Source organism: Alnus glutinosa, chromosome 5, assembly GCF_958979055.1.
Source record: "Alnus glutinosa chromosome 5, dhAlnGlut1.1, whole genome shotgun sequence".
NCBI classification, from domain to species: Eukaryota; Viridiplantae; Streptophyta; class Magnoliopsida; order Fagales; family Betulaceae; genus Alnus; species Alnus glutinosa.
This window is the reverse complement of record NC_084890.1, coordinates 10,289,858-10,298,462: the sequence shown is the minus strand read 5'-3', so window position 1 is coordinate 10,298,462 and position 8,605 is coordinate 10,289,858. Positions and strand designations below refer to the sequence as shown.

The window sequence follows — 8,605 nt, the reverse complement described above, 5'->3', positions numbered from 1 at the left end:
TTTGGGCATTGATGATTGTATAATTATGAGGATTGCAATTTTGTAATTGGTTTTAATGTTAAATACAATCTTGGTAAATTTCTTACATGTCTTGTCTTAGAAAGTGACTTATCTTGATTGTGCTCAAATTATATTCATTGTTCAAAAGATGATAAATGTAATGGTTATGCAATTGTATTATTTGAACATGCAACAAGAGGTTTTGATAGTTCATGCCTAAGATAGACAAGTCATGCTACACCTTAGATTTTTGTAATTTAGGTAGATGATTTGTACTAATCCTAAGATGAGCAACACTTAATCATTGTTTAAGTGAAATTAAGTTAATAAATTTGATAATCCATGCTTAGAGTAGATAGATTGTATTACACCCTACTTTAGGTAGACGATCCGTGCTACTCGAAGATGGGTTACATTTATTTTTAATGATGGTACTTTCTTGACAATTTTATTGTGTGATTGACAACCACACACAAGTAACTACAATTGTAATGTCCAAGACATTTTGTAATAACTAAAACACGAAATTTGGGTAAATTATTAATTTAAGTTAAATTAGCGTCTTTAAATGCAAGAGAATATTTTAGATCTAAAGAAAAGAAATTACAAAAAGAAAAGAATTAAAGAATTTAAATAAGAAAATAGAAAAATAAAACAAAAGAAAATATAAGAGAAAATAAGTAATTATATATATATATATATAAAACAAAACAAAAAAATTAGAAAAATAGAAGAAAAGGAGTGGCGCCCACCACTAAACAAATTAAAGAAGGGCCATGTGGCCCTTCAAAAAGAAGGAAGAATAAAAAAATAAAATAAAAAAAATAAAAAAGAAGGTGTGAGGTGCACATCTTAAGAAAAAAAAGAAGGGAAAATTGCACCGTTGGTCCTTGTGGTATTCTATAATTATTTTTTACTCCCTATGGTTTAAAAAGTTACTGGGAGGTCCTCGTGGTATGCAATAATTACAAATCGATCCCTGGCGTCAAATTCTGTAAAATTTTTTAACAGATTCTGTCAAATGCCATGTCAGCGACACGTGTCGCCATCTTATGGCGACACGTGTCCATCTTAATAAAAAAATATAAATTTATTAAAAAATAAATAAAAATACTTATTTTTTTTTAAAAAAAAAAATTCAAAAAAAAAAAAAAAACTGAACGGGTGGCTTGGCCACCCATTTGGGGGTGGCCGCGCGCCACCCCAGAGGCCGCAGGGGGTGGCGCGCGGCCACCCCCAAGCCACAGGGGGTGGCCTTCGGGCCACCCCTGGAAGATCCGGGGGTGGCTGCGCGCCACCCCGGAGTTGTCTGCCACCCCCAGTTGCCTGGGGTGGCCATCGGGCCACCCCCTGTAGCTTGGGGGTGGCCGCGCGCCACCCCTGGCCACTGGGGGTGGACGCGCGCTACTCCCTGCGGCCATTGGGGGTGGCGCGCGGCCACACCCAGTGGCTGGGGGCGGTCAGGCCACCCCTTTGGGGGTGGCCAAGCCACCCGTTCATTTTTTTTTTTTTTTTAAAATAAAAGTATTTTTATTTATTTTTAATAAATTTATATTTTTTTTATTAAGATGGACACGTGTCGCCGTAAGATGGCGACACGTGTCGCCGACGTGGCATTTGAAAAAATCTGTTAAAAAATTTAACAGAATTTGACGCCAGGGATCGATTTGTAATTATTGCATACCACGAGGACCTCCCAGTAATTTTTTAAACCATAGGGAGTAAAAAATAATTATGGAATACCACAGGGACTAATGGTGCAATTTTCCCAAAAAGAAAGAAAGGAAAGAGCTCTTTACCATAAGCTCGAGAGGATAGAAAAGTGGGGAGGGAGATTTTCTATTTTTCCTATATACAAAAATCATGATTTTCGAAGATTCAACGGTCCGATCTTCGATCCGTCTTCGGATACGAGATCCTTGCACTCGGATCTACGTTACTACCATTTCCTTTGTGGTAAAACACTAAACTCATGGTTTTAATGATTTTTGGGTAAAATCCTATAAATGAGTTTAGTTCTCTATATTCTTTAGGTATTTGAGCTTGTCAAAAATTGCTTGAAGCTATCCAAACCTTAAGTTTTGGTTTAGTGATCTTGTGCAGGGCTGGCTCTTCCACTAGGAAGCTTAGGCAACCACCTAAGGCCCCGCGTAGAAGAAGGCCCCATATGATAAAATAAGCTTGTGAAAAAAAAAAATTAAAATAAGACCTCTGCAATTATCTTAAAATTAAAAATTAAAAAATTAAAAAATTAAAAATTAAAAAATTAAAAAAAAAAAATTAAGGCCCCATAAAAATGTTTGTAAAAAGAAAAAAATAAATAAAAATTTAAAGCCTTTACAACGATTTTAACAAAAGAAATGTCCATTATCTCTACGTAGAGACTCTTAAACTTCCATAGAAAAATTAGGAGTTTGAGGGGCTCAAGAACACAACATTAATGCCAAAAAAGAAGAGTTCATTATCTCTCACAAAAAATCAATTACCTAGAAACACAACAATTCCAAAAAAAAATTCCATTATCACACTGGGACTCTGGGAGGCTCTAGAACTCCCGCATATAAAAACAAACTGTCATGCCAAGTAAAGACATTTTACTTTAAAAAAAAAAAAAAAAAAAAAAAAAAAAAAAAAAAAACCACAAATCTTATTCGATCTCTGAACAATCTCTCCAGAAAAGTACCAAAATCACTTTCTGAAATGCTCTACAATCCTCGGCAGTCAAGTGGTAGGAGCCCAAAACCACCGCAGCCTACACTGCCTACCAGATCTTACGTCCGACTTCTGGATCTCCCTCCGGTAATTTCTCACAGCTTGACCATCAGGCTACCAAATCTGCTTCTTTCTTTTTTGGATGTGCACCGCATCAAGAGATAGTCATAAACGACCTTTTTTTTCTAGTGCTATTCACTTACCTTGAAGGGAGCATTGCACCAAGGGATTGAGATCCCCGGCAATCTCAAAAAATTGCCCAGCCACAATTTCTCCCATCTAAGCCATTCATTTAAAATAACGGCTATTAAGGCGCCACCTCATCGATCCGCGTCAAACTCAGAAAAAACATCTTCTCCTTCCCCCCCAAACCTCAGTCTGCGTCTCTCTCTCATTCTTCTCCTGATTCTTTTCTTTTTTTTCTTACCCATTCGCCTTTCTCCTCGCTTTCTCCTGACCCATTCTCCATTCTCCCTTCTCCAGACAAAGTCGCTTGACCATGGATGTAAGGTTTTAGGCAGAAAATTTGGGGATGATACTTTTGCCGGAAAAAGTCGGAAGAAGTCGTCTGATACCTGTACCTTTGCCCGGCGATTTCCTCAACCTCCTGGGATCGTTATTTTCTCTCGGCTTCGGAGCCCCCAGTTCCCGATCTGGACTCTCCTGGAGCGGTGGGGGTGGGGGACATGAAGCGGCCACCGTCGGTTGCTCTGTAGACGTATGTGCCTCTCTCTCTCTCTCTCTCTCTAGGAAGGTGCTAATGTCATCTGGGTCAATAGGTTTTAACTTTTGTTTTGTGGGGTAGTACTTTGTGGGTTTTATGATTTTAGCTATTGGGGTTGTTTGGTTTGGTTGGATTTGAACTGGGTTTGGTTTAAATTTGGGAAATTTTTTGGGTTCTCATTTGGGTTATTTTTCTATTATTCGTCTTGTAGCGCTTATGATGATCTGAAGGTTAACGCGGGGAGTTGTGTGAATGATAGGTTTTCTTTTTGCGCCACTGGGTTTGATTGGTTTAGGTTGATTTCAAATTATTTGTTTAATTCCGGTAAATTGGGCTTTCCTTCTCAAATGTGAATTGGGTTTATCCTGTTCTTTTATATTTGAGTTGCATGTATTGTAATCAGATCATACATTGCCCTGATGTTATTCCAATGTCTATCCTATCCTACAGTTAATTATGATGGTTGTTTGAAATCTGATTGAGGCCAAGTAATCATCAAGTTTATCATTTATAACATGATTTTTAACTTGGTAATGCAGACTTGGGCTTCATGGGTTGTTTGTCTGATTTGTGGGTTGTTCTGGGCTTGCTCTTCTCCCTTACACTTTGTTTGGTTACCGAGAAAATTGAAGGAAACTAGAAGATTTAAAATTGTGGTGTCTCAGGGTTGTTCTTCAAAGATTTGTGAGTTGTTCTGAGTTTGCTTGTCTCTGTTGGTACTGCATGTTTGTTACTTATCAAAAAAAGTACTTGTGTTATTGCATGATATATAGACTGAATTCATTCAAAATTCCTGACTAAGATACGATTTTGTTTTAATCATATTAAATTTTTGTAGATACTATTATTTGAGTTAATTTTACTTGTGTTATTGCATGATATATAGACTGAATTCATTTTATCTTGTAGGTTGCTGTTCTAGAGGTGGTACTTTAGGGATTACATCATCTACTCGGTTGGAAGATGGTTTTCTTTGAAGTTTTGAAGATTGCATGCTTATTTGCTTCTTTTGTTACATTGACTCCTAAAGGGAAATTAATAGTGTCATGTTCTACTTCGATTTGGAATGATATGTTTTCATAAATCCATGTTTCGATGTTTCTACTGATCTCACCCCAGAGGCAACTATTAATGATTGCCTCTATAATCTTTCACTGGATCAACAATTTTGTAGCTATTTGAAAGCTGCCTTTTATATTTTTGGCATTATCTTAAATGAAAAAAGATAGGGAGAGACTATTGAAGATACGGAATGGGCATGTAATTTTCGGAAAAACAGCTACATGTATATACCATCTTAGCCATATATGAAATATGTTATTTTGATTAATAGTACCTAGTCAAATTTGGCTTCTTCTATTTTACATTTTTCTTTTTTCTGGAATTAACTTTCTTGTATTATCCTGTGAAGAGTTTAGTTCCACATTGAAGTTCTCATGACCCAGCATCAGTAATCAATTCGTGATGCACCAACAGAAGTACAGTGATATTGGCATCACACCAGAAACAGAACTAGAAGCAGAGCAATCACAAATCAAGAAATACTTTAGAATGCAAATTTCATAAAAATGGATAATTGGAGCACATCTTTAAATAAAGATCGACTTATTGAAATCCATAAGAAAACTACTACTTATAATTGAATCAATCATTCATTTTCCAAGGAGCTGCTGCACGACTTCTTGTAGAATAAGGAGACCTCTTTCAATTAAACACGACTTCCGTGAGTCCAAGTAGAACTCCCTGTAAGACGAGATTTCACAGAAGTGATGGTCAACAGTGAACCTTCTGCCTGAAATTTCTCATTTCTCCTTCAACAATGAAGGATGCACGTCTTTAGCATCCTTTTCTTTCTTTTCTGGGATCCAGTAGTAGTGCAATATTGGACAGAACACGAGTACATCCAACACCAAAAAGCTCATGACAAATGCAACCATAAGAGCCTTCAAGAGTACCTGGGATTATAAATCAGAAAAAAAAAAAAAAAAAAAAAAAAAAAAATTAACTCAAATAATGGAATCTACAGAAACTTCATATGAAAAACAGATCTGTATCTCAATCAGGCATTTTGAGATCCTTTGACAAATCATGAAACAAAAGGGGTTTCAGTTATACCAACTTGAACCCTGTAAAACACCACAGGATCTGAACCTCTTGATTTGGAAAGGAAAAGCCAGGAAGTAATTGTGATGCAAAGTTCAAAACAGTCGAATTCAACATCTACTTCTTTAAAACAGCAAGACTATCAATCAGAGCAGCAGCAGCAAAAATCACAAAATACCAGCATTCCACAAAAGAGCAACCCTCCAATCCTCATCAAAACAGCCAAAGCAACTCAACCATACCAGAATCGCAAACCCAAAATAAACAGAGGACGAAAGGAGGCCCAGAACCTTGACGAGTGTGTGTTTGGGGAAGAGAAATTGGGGTTAAAAAGACGGCGGCAAGGAGGCCCAGAACCTCGACGACGACCTCCGAACCTACCCCCACCGCCCGACGCGACCTCCTCCACAACTACTTCAAGTGCTTCTGCCTCGTGGAGACCCGATTCCCGATCTCCCCGGACAAGGACCACATCAACACCGTCACTTTCACCTCAAAGATGCTGTGAACCGCCCCACCTCTGCTTCTGGCTGCCGGAATCAACCTCTGGTTCCGCCCACTTACGAGAAGAGGAAGGTGGATAGGAAGGAAGGAGGTTGAGGAAATCGCCAGCAATGAACGACTCTTCAAGCGTGGAGGAGAAAGCCTGAAAAAGTTTTGAAGATTTTTGTTTCACGCGGATCCGTTCGTGGGAAGAAAAAAAGAATGAAGCACTTTTGATGATTTTTGCTTCACGCGGATCGCTGAGGTGTCATTATTCCGAATAGCCATTTTTAACCGTTGATCCGAATCCTGCACGAAGAGATGTGTAGCTCAGTTTCCTTCGGCTTTGTCGCATCACGTCACTGTAGCTGAGGGTGTTTAATAAAAAGAACTCAGGCGGGGCAGGTTCTCTTTGTTTTTCTACCCCTCTGATTGATTTTTCTTTTTTTAAGCTGAAAATCTATTAGCTTTGCGAAGCGATTTAGTTAGGTTTTTGCACGATTTATCTATCGCACCTACCCAACGTCAGAGTTTTTTTACTAAACTCTGAGCTTTTGTCGCATCACCCTCGGCTACAGTGACGTGAAGCGACAAAAGCCAAAGCAAAATGAGCTGAGAGCCTGAGATGCTGGCCAAACTCGCCTACTAGTCTTTTTCCAATTTCTTTTTTTTTTTCATCGAGAACATGTCCATATCCACTGTATGTCCACAGACTCCACACGTTTCCTTTTTTTTTTTTGTTTTGTGGTTTTTTTTTTTTTTTTTTTTTGTGCCTAGGTCATATTTTTTTATTTATAATTTTATTTTTATAAATATTTGTTAAAAATATGCATTTAAATATATAAAACACTCTAAAAAATAAAAAAATTAACAAATTAACTGAAACTCAAATAAATTATATAGATTTAATACTAGCAATATAATATTAAATTTCAAAGCTATAAAAATATTATATAAAAATTAAAATTATTTATATTTATATTTATATAAAAAGGCCTCATATATAATTATCACCTTAGGCTCCAAAACATATAGAGCTGACCCTGATCTTGTGGTGAGTTTTCCCCAAACCCTAACTTTTAGTTATTTGATTTTAGTTGTATTTTAGGGAATTAACCCTTAATAAATGCTATGGGTTAATGATATTGTGATTAAGGTAGTGTTTTATAATTATGGGTTAAGTTTGAAAAATCCTAATTTGATGGGTAAAATTAATTTGGGGGTTTTGAAGTGTTAAATAATTTCAAATCATATATGGGTTTCATGAAAAATAGGCATTTATGGGATTAGGTCCTAAAAAATAATAATTTGTATAAATTGAAAAATTTTAATTGCAAATTTAAGAATATTTTCATTTATAGGTTTAGTTAATTAGCGGAAAATTCGTGTCGTAGCCTTTAAGAGATTCAAAGTGCTAATTGTTATAGTTGTTGGTTAAATAGCTAAATAGTGTGTTGTGTTGTGAATATAGCAGCACTTTGTGGGTCAAATCTAGGATTGTTGGAATCAGGAGTATAAACAATCCAATGTGAGTATTCTACTCACTGAGAAATATTATTTTCATATATGATGAATTGTAAAATATACATTGTTTTACAAACTTGAACCAACTGTATGTTGATTAAGAACTGTTTTGAATGATTTGAGTACTTTTGAGTATATTGAAATTATGATGATGTTTTGAAGTATGAATATGATATGTGGAGTTTAAATGAATAGAGTCACTGTATGTTATTATGATTGCAATGGAACATGAATACGATTTTAGAGTGAGTTAAGTTATGTAAATTGTTTATGTTTTTATAAAGAAAGCATGTGTTAAAGGCATGATTCATGAAATGTATATTGTTTTAAGGCATGAGGCATAAGCATATGAACGTTAAACATGTATCGAAGTGAGGTTCATAGCCTACGGGAAATTATACATGGGTTAGATTCCCATAAGGTGCCTACTTGGGTTAGATTCTCTTGAGGTCCTCGACCATGGGTTAGATTCCCTTGAAGTACTCATGAGGTACTTACTTGGGTTAAATTCCTTTGAGGTCCTCGACCATTGGTTAGATTCTCATGAGGTGCCTACTTGGGTTAGATTCCCTTGAGGTACTAGTGCTTACTTGGGTTAGATTCCCTCGAAGCACTATACTTGGGTTAAATTCCCAAGGCATAAAACAATGAGCATGAGCATGTATAGCATTGTTTTTATGAGTGATTTTTTTATACTACGAGTAGTTTTACTAGACGTATTAGTATGCATAAGAGTCTCAATGGAAAAGAACTTATGTATATTTCTATCGGATGGTTGCATGATTTAAATGCTATTGTTTTCTAAGTCTCACTGCTTCAAAAGTATTATAGTAGTTGAGGATGTATGTAGTTGTTTCCAACAATGGAACTTCTACGTATAAGCTTAGCTGCGTAGTATGCTTTAAATGTTTTCTATTAGTCGGTGTTTGCTATATCAGTTATGAGTGTTTTCAAATAAATCTTTATAAAATTGGTGGCTGTTATAGTGTACGCATGACTAGAAATGAAAAGTTAGTTCTTCGCGAAAACTCAGTGAATAGTATACCTCTGAGGTCTTAA

The 8,605-nt window shown here is 36.3% G+C and overlaps 1 long non-coding RNA gene across 1 annotated transcript; it reads right to left on the bottom strand.

The window, feature by feature from the left end:
- Window positions 1–4,978: 4,978 nt before the first annotated feature.
- LOC133869724 (uncharacterized) lies at window positions 4,979–6,379 on the bottom strand. Its single transcript, XR_009900506.1, has 2 exons — window positions 5,552–6,379; window positions 4,979–5,391 (listed from the first exon to the last, which is right to left on the bottom strand). It is a non-coding gene; the product is annotated as an uncharacterized LOC133869724 (long non-coding RNA).
- Between the last annotated feature and the right edge of the window lie 2,226 nt (window positions 6,380–8,605).